Source organism: Ranitomeya variabilis, chromosome 4 (genome assembly GCF_051348905.1).
Source record: "Ranitomeya variabilis isolate aRanVar5 chromosome 4, aRanVar5.hap1, whole genome shotgun sequence".
Taxonomy (NCBI): domain Eukaryota; kingdom Metazoa; phylum Chordata; class Amphibia; order Anura; family Dendrobatidae; genus Ranitomeya; species Ranitomeya variabilis.
In genome coordinates, this window is record NC_135235.1 from 280183413 (window position 1) to 280202923 (window position 19511).

Here is a 19511-nt window from a genome sequence, read left to right on the forward strand (position 1 = left end):
GGGGAGAGATTCAGCTCTATGCTGAGTAAACGGCAGAGCTCTCTCCAAAACCGAGACGCAAACTGGGGACCCCGGTCGCTGACAACTTTTTCAGGCATTCCATGTAAGCGGAAAATATGCTTAATGAACAACGCCGCCAAGGCCCGTGCAGAAGGTAACCGTGGTAGCGGCACCAAATGCACCATTTTCGAGAAATGATCGGTGATGACCCAAATGATGGTACAACCGCGAGACTTGGGCAAACCCACCACAAAGTCCATCCCGACCATCTCCCAGGGCCTGTCTGCCACCGGCATGGGGTAAAGCAACCCAGCAGGCCGTTGCCGTGAAGACCGATTCTGGGCGCAGGAGACACACGCCTGAATATAGTCCCCGACTTCACGGGCCATATGCAGCCACCAGTACGTCCTCACCAAAAGCTCAGATGTCCTCTTGGTTCCAAAATGTCCACCCACTCTGGACAAGTGAGCCCAAGAGAGAACCTCTGGTCGCAAATTCGTTGGTACGAAAGTCTTGCCCGGGGGCACGGACTCTAGCGAAACCGGGGCCACAGTTCTCAGGCTCTCAGAGGGGACAATAAGCCGAGGCTCCTCATCCTCCTCCTCAGATGACACTACGGAGCGGGAGAGAGCGTCGGCACGAATGTTCTTCTCCCCAGAGAGAAAATGGAGAGTAAAATGGAACCGGGAGAAGAACAGGGACCATCTGGCCTGGCGAGAATTCAGCCGCTGGGCCGTCTGTATGTACACGAAGTTTTTGTGGTCGGTGAATACTTGGAAGAAAAAGCGAGCTCCCTCCAAGAGGTGTCTCCACTCAGAAAAAGCTAACTTCATTGCTAGTAACTCCCTGTCCCCGATGGAATAATTCCTCTCCGCTGGTGCGAAGGTCTTGGAGAAGAAGAAGCAAGGATGCTTCCGACCTTGAGCATCCTTTTGGAAAAGGACTGCTCCAGCACCAACGGATGAGGCATCCACCTCCATTATAAATGGCTTATCTACATCGGGGCGATGTAGAATAGGAGCGCTAGCGAAGTGTGACTTAATCAAAAGGAATGCCTGGGAGACATCCTCCGACCACAACATGGGATTTGCTCCCTTCTTGGTGAGGGCAACCAAGGGAGCTACCAAAGTTGAAAAGTGTGGAATGAACTGGCGATAGTAATTGATGAACCCCATAAAGCGCTGCACCGCTTTAAGAGAATGGGGTTCCTGCCAGTCCATCACAGCCTGTAGTTTGGCAGGATCCATAGCCAAACCCTGGGCAGAGATGATATAACCAAGGAATGGCAAGGACTCCTGCTCAAACACACACTTCTCCAACTTGGCGTAGAGGGAGTTTGCCCGTAAGAGGTCGAAGACTTTGCGAACATCTCTCCGGTGGGAGTCAATATCTGGAGAGAAGATGAGAATATCATCCAGATAGACTACGACCGAGGTGGTGAGCATCTCCCGGAAGATGTCATTCACAAAGTCTTGGAAAACTGCTGGGGCATTACAGAGCCCGAAGGGCATCACCAGATATTCATAGTGCCCATCCCTGGTGTTAAAAGCCGTCTTCCACTCGTCCCCCTCACGGATGCGAATCAGTTTATAAGCACCCCGCAAATCTAATTTAGTAAATACCCTTGCTCCCCGTAGCCTATCAAAGAGCTCAGATATCAGGGGTAGTGGGTACTTGTTTTTAACGGTGATGGCGTTAAGACCCCTGTAGTCAATGCATGGACGTAATTCTCCACTCTTCTCCTGCACGAAGAAGAACCCAGCCCCTGCAGGTGACACTGACTTCCTAATAAAACCTCTTGCCAGATTCTCTTGGATATACTGAGACATTGCCTCCATCTCCGGGAGATATAACGGATAGACTCGACCCCGGGGAGGCTCAGCACCAGGCAAGAGATCGATAGGACAGTCATAGGGGCGGTGAGGCGGAAGGGTCTCCGCAGCCCTTTTGGAGAACACATCCGCATAAGGCCAATAGTGCTTGGGGAGAGAGGAAAGATCTGCGGGTACCTCAGTTGTAGCAACCTGAACGCACTCCCTCTGACATCTACCCTCACAGGATTTACTCCATCCCAAAATTTTCCCAGAGGACCACTCTATATGAGGAGAATGAAAACGAAGCCAGGGTATCCCCAACAGGACCTCATCAACTCCCTCAGGAAGGGCCAAAAGAGAAATAATCTCCTGATATGATGGAGATACAGAAAGAGTGAAAGGGATGGTTTGGTGTGTGATCTGTGAAGGTAGTGTCGACCCATTTACCACTCGAATGGTTATTGGCTTGGCGAGCATCACCAGGGGTATTGCGTGTCGCTGAGCGAAAGCGGATGACATAAAATTACCCTCCGCCCCAGAGTCCACGCAAAGGTCTACCATAAGAATGGATGGGCCTATGGTAATTGTCCCCTTGAAGGACAATTTTGAGGTAAACGTCGCTGTGTCTAATGTACCTCCTCCAACTGCCACTAGACGCTGACGTTTCCCCGACCGCTGCGGACACTTGGAGGCAAGATGTCCGGACTGCTGGCAAACATGACAGACATTAAGGGCACGAGCGGCCTGGGACTTAGACCCCGCTCGCGACCCCTCTATGGCCTCATGTGACTCGGGCGCCTGGACCGGAGATTCCAAAGGTCTGGCGAAGGTGGGAGCCAGCCAAAACCTCTGCTTACACTGGGCTCGCTCCAACCCCCGCTCGTGAAAACGAAGGTCTATGCGAGTTGATATAGATATGAGCTCCTCCAGTGTAGCGGGAATCTCCCTAGTGGCCAAAGCGTCCTTCACATGGTCAGCCAGCCCCCTCCAAAATACTGGGATGGGGGTTTTATCTGACCACTCCAACTCAGACGCTAAAGTCTGGAAGAGAATGGCAAATTGGCTGACCATGGTCGAACCCTGAGTCAATGCCAGCAGTTGGAGCGCCGTATCATGGGTGACTTGAGGTCCTACGAAGACCTGCTTCAGAGTGCCCAGAAACCGAGGAACACTCTGCACCACATGATCGTTGCGCTCCCACAGCGGCGTAGCCCACTCCAAAGCTCTGTCCGACAGGAGAGAAATTACAAATCCCACCTTTGCCCGCTCTGTGGGAAAACGTGCAGCCAGGAGCTCGAGATGTATACCGCACTGGCTCACGAATCCCCTACAGGACTTACTGTCCCCAGAGAATTTTTCAGGCAAAGGAAGGTGGGATAAGATCGGAACAGAGGTGGCAGTGGGTAAAGCTGCTGCAGCCACGCTAGCAGCAGTTGCGGTAACATCCACCGCCGAGGTTGCACGCTCGAGAGACACCAACCGGCCCTCCAGCAGCTGGATGTACCCCTGCAATCGCTGTTCATCCGCCATTACTTAGCCAGATCCTGGCGCTAGTATACTGTTAGGGTTTGCGGAACGCAACGAATATATTTATTGATGTGATTGGTGCGTTCGCAACCCGGGATCCACCATGCAGGAAATATCCTGCCGCCAAGTAAATGGTGGCTCTATATGGCGGTATTAACCAGCTCTGTTAGCTTCACAGAGCGGCTGAGAAAGCAAAGCTCTGTGCCCTGTTAACTCTCACAGAGACACAGGCTAACTACCCAGAAGAGAGCAGTCAGTGGTCATGCATGCACACAACACTCCTCGCCGGAGGTGCCAGCATTCTAGGGGCTTATTTCAGCCGGGTCCCTGAATACTCTCATACACAATCTCCTCGCCGGAGGTGCCAGCATTCTAGGGGCTTATTTCAGCCGGGTCCCTGAACACAATCACGCATATGACCACAGTGGCGCAAAGCATGTAACTTTAGAAGATACTAGCGCATGGCCGTGCGGACATGCGAGCCTTAAATAGCTGCAGCACGTACAGGACCTTAAAGAAGAGGACCAATGAGAGATTGCCACTGAGTCTGCGTACCTACAGGACCTTCCTAGAAAGACCAATAGACTTGGCTGCAGAACCTGAACATGTGACCCTTGATCTCCACTGAGAGATCTTACCCTGGGCATGCTCAGTGTGTGCAAAGCAGGACTTAGTCCCAGAAAAGCCTGTTCGCCGTAGATCAGTGCAGGGTACAATAGCAGAGCCTGGAGAGGCAGCAAAAACCCTTTGCACTGAATCAGACTCAGTGAGACGCTGGGACCGGATCGAGATTCCCCCTGTGCAGCAGAGGAAACTCGACTCCTATCAGTCTTATATATTATGATTTTGCTTATATAGCGTCATCATATTCAGCAGCACTTTATAGACATCATCATCACTGTCCCCATTGGGGCTCACAATCTACATTCCCTATCAGTATGTCTTTGGAGTGTGGTAGAAAAGCGGAGAACTGGAGGATCCCACGCAAATATGAGGAGAACAGGGTCTAGTAGCATTAAATGGACTTACAACTTCAGGGCTTTATATTTTTAGTGATTATATCATCTTTTTTCTTTTACTTCTTTTTTTTTTTTCAAACATTTCATCTATCATTAAATTCTTTAGTGGTGTATTAGGGAGTAAAGGGAGTAAGGAAATTCCATAGCATGAACAGTTCTCGAAGTGAGAGGAGGAGGTGATGAGTGAGGTTGAGAGGAAAAAGTGATTAACATTTAGACGTGTTCATAGGATAAGTAGAAAAATTTGACAAACTTCTGTGTCTTTACGAGCCCTTGAAAAAAGAGACACATTTCATTTATTTTCTGTAGTGTGTGATAAGGTTGGAAACTGGTTTGGATTGAGTAACGTTACAAGGCAGCATGCTTGTCAAGGCAAAATGGGAGTAGCAATTTTCAACAATTGAAATGCCAAGTTATAGAACACCGCCAATGAACGCTGTGGCAACTGTACCAACAATTGTGGTTCAACAGTTGGTACTGGTGCTTTCAGAAGGCAAAATAGCACAGGAGAAGGCATGGTAAGAATCTGAAGCCTCAAGTTCAGTGATGTCTATCATTAGGGTCTCAATCGTTACGGTACAAAATTTAATCAATAAATTAGATCCACTACTTTCATCATGATCAGGCATGACTTTATCATAGAGGCAGACCATTAGGATGTAAACTGGACTCTTAAAAAAAGAGGGTGCCAAGCTCTGGTTGGTCCTATACACTATGTTGTAAGGCGGCAAGAACCTGTGTTGGACTCCCACAAAAGTCCTTTATTGTTGTTTTTTTTGCACAGGTTGGAAGAGAATTGGGTCATGAAAAGTTTCTGGAATAGGGTCAGAACAACCAACAAGTGGCCCTTCTATCCTAGTTGTGAAAACTCTTTCCAATAATGAGGGTCACAATTTTGATCTTTGCATTGGTACTACTCATCTGTTGTGTATGCTGGCAAGTAAAGAAAAGGAAGGAAAATGGGATAAAATAAAGTAAAAATTTAGGAAAACATTTGCAATATTTATCATGCAACTGATACTAGTATCAAAATAATTGTGTAGGACCAACACATATACATTTTTCACTATGCAGGTGATGTGCTTGCACTTTTTGATGCAATAACCGTAACATACATGTTCAAAAAAAATTACATTCTACTAGCACATCGGTAACAATGCTACCATCAAACAAGAGAATTGCCCAGTAGATATTTTCTGCAAGGCCATTTCAGCCTACAGGTGATCTGGGGTTTATGATTATTTTATGACGAGTGGAATTCTTGTCATCATATTCATCACACAATATGTAAAAGCCAAGACTGGCCAGAATTTAGGACAATCGCGAGACAATGAATGATTTTCATCAGTTTTTGTGTCCACACTAAGAACACTAATTAAAACACTGGAGAATATTTGCTCTCTATAGAGAAATATCTTGCTGCGGACAGACTGAGGCAGCTACATACTAGATGCTCTGTAGATTGTTCTATTACCGGTCACACTACTTTAATAAAATATTTACGATGAACGTTCGAGCCATGAGCTGGGAATGTATACAGTTCCAACAATGATGGATGACTCTATGGCCTTCTTCCAGATTTACTAGTAAAGATTTAACTTACTTTAAGATGTATGTAGAATTTATGGCATAACCTTTTCAGCCACCCCTTGTCAGTGTAGGGCAGCAGTTTATTCTGTATAGATTTATGGCCGTAGTCTATGGGGCCACAGGGTCAAGGTGAGGCTTCATACACAAAGTACATTTACCATACGGTTTGTAATTCCTTAAGTACCGGAGCTCTTGCAGTCCTGTCACTACTCATCTCAATTATATGAGACTTCTGACATGTATACATTGTGACGGATGATGAAACAGCTCAATCTAGTGGTAGAACTCCCCTGGAAGATGGAAGAAAAGGTTCTACCTGAGGATCAGAATATATTGCTGCAAGCTCTTCATATAGCAGAGGCAACTCTCTAGCTGTTGGGAAACTACAACTCTCACAGGTTGGATGCACTGGTTTATAGTAGTAAAACTACAGAAGATACTTTAAAAGGATGATTTTACTATAGAAATTAGTGGTGTGGCTGTATGGGTGGTAAAACAATAAGAAAAATGATACATGTCTTGCAGTAGTCTGATGTGCCATCATTGAGAAATTAAAGGCTTTGTACTAAGATGTGATAGGAGATAACATACTAGGACTTCCAACGATCTTGAACCCGGAGGTCTGAAGAGCTCTGTCTAAATGGATTGGAGGCTGGGTTCCAACCAATTTCAATGGGCATGCCAGAGATAGACACACGCTGTGCACTCCCACTGAAAATGATTGGAGTGGAGGTGCACATGCAAAGTGTCCGCACCATTCAGTCTGGGCTCTTATGAGCCCCATTCCCAACATTTGGATTGCCAGTGATCAGGGGTGAACGTATTATCAGTGCAAACTATACGGTTGCGCAGGGGCCCAAAAGGTAAAGAGGCCCAAGAGGTAAAAGGGCCCATTTGCATCTCCATAGCAGGTGGAGCTGATGAGCTATTTGGCTGCAAAGGGTCCTTATATTGTTCTTGCATAGAGTCCCTCTTCTGTCTGGTCCACCAGTACTAAGGATAGGTGTTAACTTCATATCGAGGTACCTTTAAGATTTGAAGCCACTCAAAGATCTTCCTCAAAATACATTTGGGGTATCTCAATGTACTCCTGGAGCATTGACATGCCCCAGATGTTCCTCTAGGCTGCTTCAAAGCTTGATTTCTCAGTATTAGCACATAAGATTCCTAAAGATATCATGTTTATGGGGGTCTGGACGGTCGTTCTACTACTAGTTTTATAAGAAAAACGTCCTGACAAGTTCCCTTTGATAGTTAGCTAACCCTATTAAAAGGGATGATCTAAAGAGAATCTTCTCTGTTAACTACTGCTAAGATCTACCCCTATAGTCTCCAAGGTCAGTGTTCAATGGTATTCATGGATGATCATAGATTTCAGTTGCGCTTAGATGGAGCCCGTGGGCAATATCCTAATGAATAGAACGGTTGCATATTACCTGCCGGTCATAGTGCACATACCTGACTGCAGCGCCAATAATTCCCTTTGGAGCTGCCAAGTGCTGTGCATAACTTTTTATGGCAACCCTAAAGAGAATGAATGGAGCAGCGGTCGGGCTTTTGTACAGCTGCTCTACTCTAACGGCAGGTGCAGACTGGAGGATCGGGTCGATTATGCAAATTACACTGTGATCAAAGTCTAATCAAAGATTGATCATAGTATGATCCCATTTTCTTGGATAAAGAGACGATGGAGAACAAGGTTTCTCCATCTTCTAGATTGTGTCACTGTTTGGAAATTGGACTGCACTCAGATGTCATCAAGTACTACAGTCCGATGGTTTCAACGCACTCGGTGACTTGCATGGTTGAGTGCAAATATCAGATCAGACTCTGACATGCTGTGATTTTTTTCCTTGGACCAACTTGGTACGAGGAAAAAAATGGACATGTGCATGGCCCCACAGAATAACATTGGTCCGAGTACAATCCAATGTTTTATTGGCTCATGTGCACTTGGCCTCACAGGGTTAAAGAGCTAATTGTTGATGTTGATTGGTGCAGGTCACAACAGTCAGACTCCCGCAATCTATAAGGTCTTGTGTATATGTGATAACTTTTCCTCACTGGACAACCCTTTTTAGCAGTTGATTCACAAGTATTTCATTTGTATTAGTTATATGTCCTATGTGTACAATTATAAGGAAACTAACAATATGATGTGATATTGTCATACATTGCTTTCATTGAATATAATACTAAATTCCTAAAAATGGCTAAATACAGCTAAAGTAATTACAAAACAAAATGCAATAGTCAAGAAATGAAAGACTCCAATTTTTATTGCATTTGCACAGCCCTGTTCCTGAAGTGGAATCCGCTTCAGATCAAATTGTGGAGAAGCCAAATAAAGCAAACAAAATTCATGAAATATGAAAGCACCTCACACGATCCACCACTGCATCCGTCCTTATGGAGGTCTCTGCTGGGACATCATCTAAAAAAAGCTCGTCAGACAGAAATGCTCTTAGACAGGAAATTGAAGAACATCACAGCTGTTAAAGAAAAAAATGAAGAGCTTTACACACTGCCCATTGTACAATAATTTCACTTCTTGGCCATAAGACAGAAACATCCACAATGAGATGCAGCTGCCTGGGACAAAAAAAAGTATTTTTAAGTTAAATGCACATCCAAATTGTTCCCTAAAGAGGACCCGATACTTTTACTAAATATGGAATGTACTGTATGTACCTGGTATAAATGCTGCTGTTTCTACTGAATCCAACAATGTTTCCCTTTTGTTCCTGTTCCTCTTCATAAGATATGGTCCCATCTTCACCAAGTAAGGCATTTTCACCAAGAAAAAAAAAAAAATTCAACTGAAAGGTAAACTTAATAAGTTCTTTAGAATTGTTATGGGGGTGCAGCGCCCCAGAGTCCTGGTCGTTGCAGTACTGTGGCTCCGCCACTATGGGGAGCTATGGTGCGTCTGATGGCACTGAAGGAGTTCATCTGATCAGGTATCACAGACACCAATACATTTCACAGCTGGGCCTCCGGGGGGAGCTAAGGGTGCTATTCATTAGGCCACTCCCCACCATAGTGGGTAAACTGGGGGTCAGGCAGGAAGTTAGATCAGAAAGCTGACTGGGTTGGAACCAGACAACACCTTGTGGCAGAGGGTGTTGTGGGGGAAGATACAGTAGGGTCTCTGTCAGGGGTGGGATCCTGACAGAGGCTTGGCATTGGAAAGAACGTAACGGGTTCGCGCCTGCTCCGGGAAGCGGCGGTGCCCAAGAAAGGACTAGAAGCGAGATAGATTGTGCTGAGTGAGAAACGAGATCAAGCAATAGGAGAATACCAGTAGGGGTCGTGCTGTAAGACCGGAGCAACACCCTACTGAGGCGCATTACCGGTGGCCGGAACGCCGAGGGAGTATCATAACATTCAGCTTCAAGCAATACTCTAAACAGCGGCAGGACAGTCAGTCTAAGGCGGGCTGTCTCACACAAATCACCTATGAAGTCTTGGGGGGCACCTTGTGGAGAGGGGCGACTCTAGGGTCCCGGAAGAGCTCCGAGCCTACCCGTCAAACGGGTGCCGTCCCAACCAGAACATCAGGGAGGGACGGAGGATTAGAAGAACATCATTTAATCGAGTTGTGAGGGAACTTAAGAAACAGACACAACGGTTGTGGGGACTTTCCGTAAGCACAGCAGGGAAGGACCGCAACACATAGCGCTAGAAGGAAGGCACCGATTTCCACCTGTGAAGAGAACTCTGGAGGTGCCATTGGACCAGCCGGACTTGCGCAGCCTGGTGAACCGTATTCTGGACTGTGGACTCAGAGATCTTCAGTAAAGAGGTAAAGAGACTGCAACCTGGTGTCCTCGTTATTTACTGCACCGCACCACCACTATCATCATCCACACCTATCATTCACTGTGCGCCCCACGGCAGGGTCACGGACCGGGGCCTAGCCGCCGTGACAACCCCAGAGCAGAGACTTCGGAGGCCCGGTACCGGGTACCCCTCGGCCCTGCGGCGGTGGGGGCGCTACAGGGGCACTCTTTGTGGAAGTTGTTAATGAGGCTCCATCTACTAGATCTCCTGGCCTTCAACTTTTAAACTCTGTACAGGGATCTGGACTTACACAGGGTCCCTTGGGTTGGGATCATGGAGTAGGCTGCTGGCCAGTGGAGCAAGGTGGCAGTGAGAACTGAGAATCGTCAGAAAATGGGAAAAGGTCAGAACAAGGTAACTACAGGCAAAGCAAGAATGTTGGCATAGAGAGTAACCACATTTAGTGCTTACAGCAGGGAGAAACAGAAACTAGCCTGGAATTAATGCTCAAGCTTCTATGATGGGCAGAGTCATAAGTCCCAGGAGTAAAACAAGGCGACTGTATTGTCAACTGGAGCAGACACAGAGGGTACAGACATTGGCACAGATATCACAACAATTCTGGACAAGCCCAGCACTGCAAGACTACAGTGGGGAAAATATACACTGCCGATTTTGCAAGTTTTCCCACCTACAAAGAATGGTGAGGTCTGTAATTTGTATCTTCATCTGTGAGAGACAGAATCTGTGGATTCTATAAGATCACATTGTATGATTGTGAAATAATTAAATTGCATTTTATTGCATGAAATAAGTATTTGATCACCTACCAACCAGCAAGGATTCTGGCTCTCACAGACCTGTTAGTTTTTCTTTCATAATAAGTAATCCAAAGTAAATAATATGGATGACTATGCCCTATGGTTCTCCCTAAAATTGTGGTCGCTAATCCAGGATGAAGCCCTGACTTTTTTTCATTTCAAACTGATCATAGATGGAAAATGTCAAGGTTGACAACTTTTAGCGCCCATTTATGTTTGCCTGATTAAATAAACGTAGATTGGCGACTTGGAAGGGAATCACCCTCCATCAGACTCCTGTGACTACGCAAATCACTTGACTATAAAATATAATGATTATCATAAGGACTGCGTCAGAACCTGGTGACACAATCTCACCATCTTTAAATGGAGTGCATGGATGCTGTTGTGTTTTGTCTACTTAAGAAATATTTTTTGTAAACACCCTATTTAAGTATCATGGGCAAAAAACAAAGTCCAACCCATCCTTTCTTCTAGAAACTCATCAAAGGGAAGACAAAACAGAGCAATACAAAAACTTAAAAGAGGGCCATTTAGAGACAAAACTTTAAAGAATGATCAAGATCATGTTTATAGTCATGATGAGCACAATTTTACTATTCATTTTGTTAATTTTCCAAAACGTCAGAGAGTAATATCTGGAGGCAAAAATCTAGCATATTACAGATAGTATGAGCTGATACCCCAAACATTGTTAGAAAGAAGAGTCAAAATTCTGCACCCCATGCTTCTTTATTGTTGGTCTGCATGTTTTATAGTTCAGAACCTTTGACACATCACACAGCTGAGTGGTCATTGACTTCAGATTATCTTCAAGGGTTTGTACGGCCTTTGGCTACAAGTTTGGGGGGGGAATATGAAGCTTTTCATGGTGCCCAATGTAATCATGCACAAAAGTACTGGATTCTCCAGAGCAAGAGACGCCCATGGTAGGTGCCTTCCACTCTTACGAACAGAGGGGATCCTAAAATGAGTATGTAGCGCCCCCACTACCGCAGGGCCGAGGGGTACCCGGTACCGGGCCTCTGAGTCTCTGTTCTGGGGTTGTCACGGTGGCTAGACCCGGTCCGTGACCCTGCTGAGGGGCGTACAATGATAGGTGTGCGTGATGGTAATGATGTTGTGGTGGTGCGGTGCGGGTTGCGGTAAATAACGAGGACACCAGATTGCAGTCTCTTTACCTCTTTACTGAAGGCTTCAGGATCCTCAATCCGGAATACTTTTAACCGGGCTGCGCAAGTCCGGCCGGTCCGATGGCACCTCCAGAGTTCCCTTTGCAGGTGGAAATCTGTGCCTACCTTCTAGCGCTTGTGTGTTGTAGTACTTCCCTGCTAAGCACCACGGGATAGTCCTCACAACTGTTGTGTCTGTTTCTCGTGTTCCCTCACAACTCGATTCTGATGTTCTTCCACGTCCCCCAGATCTTATGGTTAGGACGCACCCGTATGACGGGGAGGCTCGGAGCTCTTCCGGGACTCTAGCGTCGCCCCACTCCTGTTGTTACCCCCCTGTGTCTTCCTAGGTCAATTGGGTGAGACAGCCTGCCTATAACTGACTGTCCTGCCGTAGGTTTGAAGTTTGGCTTGGAGCTCTATACTTCCTCGGCGTTCCGGCCGCCGGTTATGCGCCTCAGTAGGATGTTGCCTCGTCTTACAGCACGACTCCTACTGGTATTCTCCTTGTTGCATTGATCTCGTTTCTCACTCAGCACAATAAACCTCGCTTCTTGTCCTTTCTTGGGGTACCGCCGCTATATCGTGCAGGCGCGGTCCCGTAACGTTCTCTCTGGTTGCTAGGCCTCTGTCAGGATCCCACCCCTGACAGGGACGCCTCTGAATCTTCCCCTACAACACCCTCTGCCACAAGGTGTTGCCTGGTTCCAACCCAGTCAGCTTTCTGAACTAACTTCCTGCCTAACCCCCAATTTTTTCCAGATTGTGAGGAGTGGCCTAATACATAGAACCCTTAGCTCCCCCTGGAGGCCAGGCTGTGAAATGTATTGGTGTCTGTGATACCTGGTCAGATGAACTCCTTTGGTGCCATCAGACGTACCATAGCCCCCCTTAGCGGCGGAGCCACAGTACTGCAACGACCAGGACTCTGGGGCGCTGCAAGTACTCCCCATAATAATTCACAATTAGCTAAAGGAGTATTTTAATGCAACCGTTCAACCTATCTCTAAAAAGTAACTATACATTTTGCATAAATATTCACATTCCCAGCTCATCTCTTATCTTCTCCCACTGCCGCCTCCTCTGCTCCTAACGCTCCGGTACTCTTCAATCTGACATGGCACCAATGTCATCATCACATGTATATCCACCAGTTTACAAAAAGACATGGGAGGCATAGTTTAGATTTACCACTACATTTTCCTTGAATCCCCACTGGAAATATTGGAGAGGACTGCAACACCGGAAGCGGAGGATGTGGCAGTGGGAGAAGAATAGAGGTTAGCAGAGAAATGGCGAAGCAAATGGCCTAGTTTTTTTTTATGAGTAGTGTGGAAAGACTCTTCAATAGTTTCTAAAATTAAAAGATTATAGTAAAGAAGGGCATGGCATAAACAGATGGGGCAGGCGCACAGTATCGACACTACAGTACTTGAGATTTCTCTTGGATTAAGATGCTAAGCCAGACAACTGACGGGATAAAAAATGTTATTCCAAGCTTGGTCTGGTGGGCTTTTTTTCCCATGCATGTTTAGCAGAGATTAACCTTTGTGAAGAAAGGATTGAAAAGGGATTTAGAAGGCCTACCTGAAAGCCAGAGCAACATATTAATTCATATATAGGTGAGAGAGGCCAATATGAGGGGAACTTGTCACAAATATCTAGAGTGTTTACACACAACGTAAAAAAAAAACATATTCCCAAGAACTAGGAAAGCCTGAAACTTTTCTACAATGTGTGAGGGATTTAATACAGCTTCTAGGTCATTCCAAGATGTTGGCTTAATTTCAGGCTGACCATGGATCTTCAGAACAATTCGTTAAAAATTGAGGTAGATGTGATTAAGACTGTTACGTCCGATTCTGAACCCTTTTCTGTAGCCTGTGCCTATGTCACTGGGTGGCGCCTGTTCCTGACCTTACTACCGGACTGTTTCATGTTTCTGTGGATGAATACCATGTTTTGGCATAGGTGGTTTTCCTTTATTGGATGCTGCCCTTCCCGTGGTTGTTCCTTCCCGGAGAAAGACCTGGCTATTCATTGCTTGCAATGAGAAACACGTGATGGTGTCTCCGCGGCTTTTCTACATACATTTGCATATTTCCCTTAAGGGATGGGGGCAGTGTTCTGGATCACTGTGTTGAGGAACACGTGATGGTGTCTCCGCGAGATCATTCATCCTTATGTTTATATGTTTCATGTTTCTGACTCTGACCTCCTGGTATTGATCTTGGCAATCCCTGGACCTCATCTTTGACTGTTGGTTCTGTTCAGCCTCAGCCCTCTCTTGTTTTGACTCGGCTAAGATGACCCTCCTCTGTTAGCTCGCTCTACCGGCCAGCATCCACTACATGGAGGTAACCATAGGGCCTTTCAGATCCATGGATAGGGGTTAAAAGGTAAAGGCCAGGGTTGCCTTGGGACCTATTAAGAGGAGAGGGTTGTGCAAAATCAGTCCCTAGAAGCTCTATAAAGAGCTGCTATGCTTCTATATAGCAGCGTTACAAAGAATTTTTCTTGTCTATTAGTTTACATCGTTAACAATTTTACATTCATGTGCATCACTTAAAAATAAAAATGTTTTCATGCCGTACCAGGCTAAAAGGAGCAAACATGGAGCATGTCCCCTGTGGCACTTACAACCTACTCTCATAGATGGCTAATTAGTGTTGCATGCAGCCAAGAAAAAGTAGAGAGGTAGCCATACATGTGTCTGGTTTACCTGTCTCCATGTTCGCCAACAATTTGAGGGGGGAATGATGCCTTTATATTCCTGCAATGAAAGTCTGGTGGATCTTTGTCACAGACATCAGTGGAAACCCCACCAAGATCCAGAGGCTACACCAAGCCTAATCCAGCCCTGCATGGATTTTAAAGCCCTTATGAGACAAATGCCCATAATTTGTGCAAAAAGATGCGCATAATGGGTAATATACAAATACAGGGATTACATTTTGGGATCTGAACACTGATATAAAAGGGCAATTGGGCGGAGTATAGTCAGTATAGCCCAGCCTCCCAGTTGCATTTAGCCAATTGGCATCCCCAAAAATTAATTGTAGCAATTTTGAGTGGATCAGAGTAGTCGCTGCTCCCAAATATGATTTTCACCTTGGTGCCAATTCTGCTAATATAAAGCCACCTCCAGTTGTAGCGCCCCCACTGCCGCAGGGCCGAGGGGTACCCGGTACCGGGCCTCTGAGTCTCTGCTCTGGGGTTGTCACGGTGGCTAGGCCCGATCCGTGACCCTGCCGAGGGGCGTACAGTGATAGATATGATGGATGATGGTAGTGGTGGTGAGGCTGTGGTGGTGCGGTGCAGTAAATAACAAGGACACCAGGTTGCAGTCTCTTTACCTCTTTACTGAAGATTTCTGGGTCCTCAGTCCGGAATCCGGATAACCAGGCTGCGCAAGTCCGGCCGGCCCAACGGCACTTCCAGAGTTCTCTTAGCAGGTGGAAATCTGTGCCTTCCTGCTAGCGCTAGGTGTTGTGGTCCTTCCCTGCTGTGCTTACAGAAAGTCCCCACAACTGTTGTGTCTGTTTCTTAAGTTCCCTCACAACTCGATTAGATGATGTTCTGCTAATCCTCCGTCCCTCCCTGGTGTTCTGGTTGGGACGGCACCCGTTTGACGGGTAGGCTCGGAGCTCTTCCGGGACCCTGGAGTCGCCCCTCTCCACAAGTTGCCCCCCAAGACTGCATAGGTGATTAAAGTTAGACAGCCCGCCTTAGACTGACTGTCCTGCTGCTGTTTGGAGTATTGCTTGAAGCTAAATGTTATGATACTCCCTCGGCGTTCCGGCCACCGGTAGTGCGCCTCAGTAGGATGTTGCTTCGGTCTTACAGCACGACTCCTACTGGTATTTCTCCTTTTGCTTGATCTCGTTTCTCACTCAGCACAATCTATCTCGCTTCTAATCCTTCCTTGGGCACCGCCGCTATCCTGAGCAGGCACGGTCCCGTTACGTTCGTTCAAGTTGCCAAGCCTCTGTCAGGATCCCACCCCTGACAGAGACCCTACTGTATCTTCCCCCACAACACCCTCTGCCACAAGGTGTTGCCTGGTTCCAACCCAGTCAGCTTTCTCATCTAACTTCCTGCCTGACCCCCAGTTTACCCACTATGGTGGGGAGTGGCCTAGTGAATAGAACCCTTAGCTCCCCCCGGAGGCCCGGCTGTGAAATGTATTGGTGTCTGTGATACCTGATCAGATGAACTCCTTCAGTGCCATCAGACGCACCATAGCTCCCCATAGTGGCGGAGCCACAGTACTGCAACGACCAGGACTCTGGGGCGCTGCACATACTTCAGATCCAAGTCCTATACAGCACCCTTTATTTTAAACCTTTATTGGTATATCTCATATAGATCCTTATACTGTATATTCCTGTAACATGAAGGAGGTGGTGCATTAATATAACTCATCTAAGGGGTAATGTTTCTCCTTATGGAGAGTGTCATGGCTTACATGCAAGTGTAAGGAGACTTATAGGTAATGCAATGCTCTTGAAGGAAATTAAATATGTCTTCAGAGAGGATGAGGTCTAGAACTCTATAGCGCCACCTATTGAAAGCAGCAATCCTAAAAGTCAATATCAACTCTTTAAGGAGCCTTGACACATGACTTAGGATAAAAGCCAAACCAGAATCTCAATATGCAGACATGTGTTTTGAGACATTGCCCCTCCGCAGTACATATTTAAAGAGATTCTATCAGCAACATGCAGGTGGGAAGGTGTATTTAAATGATTTATCCCGTCGTGAAGCACCGAGCTACTCTATTTGGTTTGAAAAGTCATTTTATGATGACCGAGTCCCTTTAATTTACTAGATGAGAATTGCACGGCCTATAATCCTCCTTACTAGTGGCATGTCAGGCATGTCACTCTCCATAAGGAAAAACATTGCCCCTTAGACCCCAGTCAGAGGCTTTTCATACAGCGAAACCAGATCTCATGCTTTGCACTGAGGAGGGGCAACACCCCAAAACACGTGTCTGCATATTGGGTCGATATTGACTTTTAGGTTTGCTACTTCCAATAGTTGGCGCTATCAAGTCCTCTTCTTCTCTGAAGACACGGTTTTCATAATGCCACTCATCTCACAACAGCCGTGTAAGCTTGGTTATCCAGGCTAGAAACCTACAAAAGGTACATCTTCAAAAAAATAAAAAGGTATAACGTCACGTGTGATAAATCCTTATTATAGTTATTTTTCACTCATTGTATTTATGGAGTAAATGGTGAAGCATTTTATCAACCATATATAGATATAAAAACAATGTTATAATAATGGAAGCGTAGATACAAATGCAAAAAAATGGGACCTGCCTTGAAGGGGTTAAGTCCGGGTCACTCTGTATCTTTCCTAGAACATGACAAGGTATTTCAGTCCTCGGCACACTCGCTAAGAGCAGGCTGTGACAGGCTCTCCAAATGCTGCATGGCATCTCGAGTGCTGCCTCTTACTCGCGCTCTCAACCAGATTTGGATTCAAAGGATGAATTGGAAATTTTTCTTTTTGTGTTCCGCCTTGATTGCTCTTTTTTTTTTCATTACAAAGCAAATAGACAAGTCAGAACTATTTCGCTCAAACAACAGAAGGACCGACTTTTCGGTAAAGTTCAGAACCTATGGGAACAAGGAACCTATTCATGACAGTGTCTCCTAGTAAAGTTTTCTTTGCGGCATTGACTTTCCTACTTCCTAGGTTGAGGATTTTTGGGGTGGGTTTTGACACATATTAATCCTGTTAAACAGGATGGTGATCACATAACACAAATATGTTAAGCCCTCGGCATGGACATGTTTTCATGTTCCTTCTACAGTTCTGACCTGATTCTCTACTTTGTGTTTAGATAGCTTCAGAACTGTTATTGTCTGGCTACACAGATGTATTCACCGTTACCTTTTCCATTAATTCCTCTAAGGACTCCTGTTTCTCACAATGTAAAGTAAATACATTATCGCCACAGGCTACAAAAATCCTCAACAGGCTGCAATTCACATCACAACCACTGGGTTGCCACATATAGACACGTAAAATAAACATCTCCTGGCAGAGTAACCTTACAATTCACTTCACAACCACTGGGCAGCCACATATAGACACATATAGAATAAACATTTCATGACAGAATAACCTTGCAATTGACATCACAACCACTGGGTGGCTGTTATGACCTGGTGGTTAAGAGGCCACACTGATATGACCTGGTGGCTAAAACGCAACATGGAACGAGCTCTGAGAAGGTGGTATCTCTACTGACCGCAGTCCCTAATCCTAACAACAACACTAGTAATAGCCGTGGGATGTTCCTGACTCTCCCTAGACACCTCTTCACAGCCTAAGAACTAACTACCCCTAAAGAAGGAAATAGAAAGCTATCTTGCCTCAGAGAAAACCCCAAAAGGAAAGACAGCCCCCCACAAATATTGACTGTGAGTGAAGAGGGAAATGATGTACACAGAAATGAAATCAGATTTCAGCAAAGGAGACCAATACTAAACTTGATAGACAGAGAGAAAAGGATACTGTGCGGTCAGTATTAAAAACTACAAAATCCACGCAGAGTTTACAAAAATGAACTAGACACCGACTCACGGTGTGGAGGGGCAAATCTGCTTTCCCAGAGCTTCCAGCTAGCCAGAATATGACATAGTGACAAGCTGGACAAAAAGAGACATATCTGCAGAGCAATAGAGTCCAGGCAAATGGACAAACAAAAACTTAGCAAAAACTTATCTTTTGCTGACAAGGACAGGCCATATGAGAAATCCAAGGAGAGAACCAAATCCAACCAAGAACATTGACAGCTGGCATGAACTAAAGCCCAGAGCAGGTTTAAATAACAAACCCAAGCAAGGCGATTAGTGAAGGCAGCTGCCACAGCTACCTAAAGGAGCAGCAGTTCCACTCGAAACCACCAGAGGGAGCCCAAGGGCAGAACTCACAAAAATACCATTAGCAACCACAGGAGGGAGCTCCAGAACGGAATTCACAACAGGTGGCCACATATAGACACATACAGAATAAACATCTCCTGGCAGAGTAACCTTGCAATTCACATCACAACCACTGGGTGGCCACATATAGACACATATAGAATAAACATCTCCTGGCAGAGTAACCTTGCAATTCACATCACAACCACTGGGTGGCCACATATAGACACAAATAGAATAAACATCTCCTGACAAAGTATCACAAAATCGTTTTTTTTTTCAAAGCTATTCGGAACCTTCCACTTATCTTGGAATATGTTGAGAAAAGGTAAGGTCATACTGTATCTCTATATGACACCCTATTAAATGGAACGGGTTGGGACTCCAATCTTTCCCCAATTTGATAAAGAGTTCCATGTAACTTAGTAACACTCCAGAATTGGAGAATATACTTTTATCCCAATGAAAAGCTTTTTATTGAATCTGTACTCTACATGTACACTTAGGCCAGAGCCATGAGCTCTTGTCTCTTTAGCTGTGCACTTCTTAGGTATCTAAATAGTGATTGGTGGGGGTCTCAGGACCTTGACCCCACTGATTTGCAGGAAACTGAAGACACAAAAAACATAATAATGTTTAATGACAGTAATAAATCTCTATATTGTAGACATCTGTAATTTGCTTTTGTCAATGCTTTTCTCTCTAAGGGCTTAATCCACCTTTAGTAGGGCCACATTCACACATCTATGTGAGTGTTACCATCCAAGAGAAATGGGCACTTTTTATCAGCTATCCTCCTTGTTGCATACATTTTTCTCCATTGACTCTTAAAAGGAATCTG

General features: G+C 45.6%; 1 long non-coding RNA gene across 1 annotated transcript in view; it reads right to left on the reverse strand.

Annotated features, from left to right (window-relative positions):
* Positions 1–8502: 8502 nt before the first annotated feature.
* LOC143768824 (uncharacterized) overlaps positions 8503–19511 on the reverse strand; it is a 139903-nt gene continuing 128894 nt past the window's right edge. The window contains exon 4 of the long non-coding RNA XR_013214052.1: positions 8503–8723. This is a non-coding gene — a long non-coding RNA (uncharacterized LOC143768824). The remainder of the gene's footprint in view (positions 8724–19511) is intronic.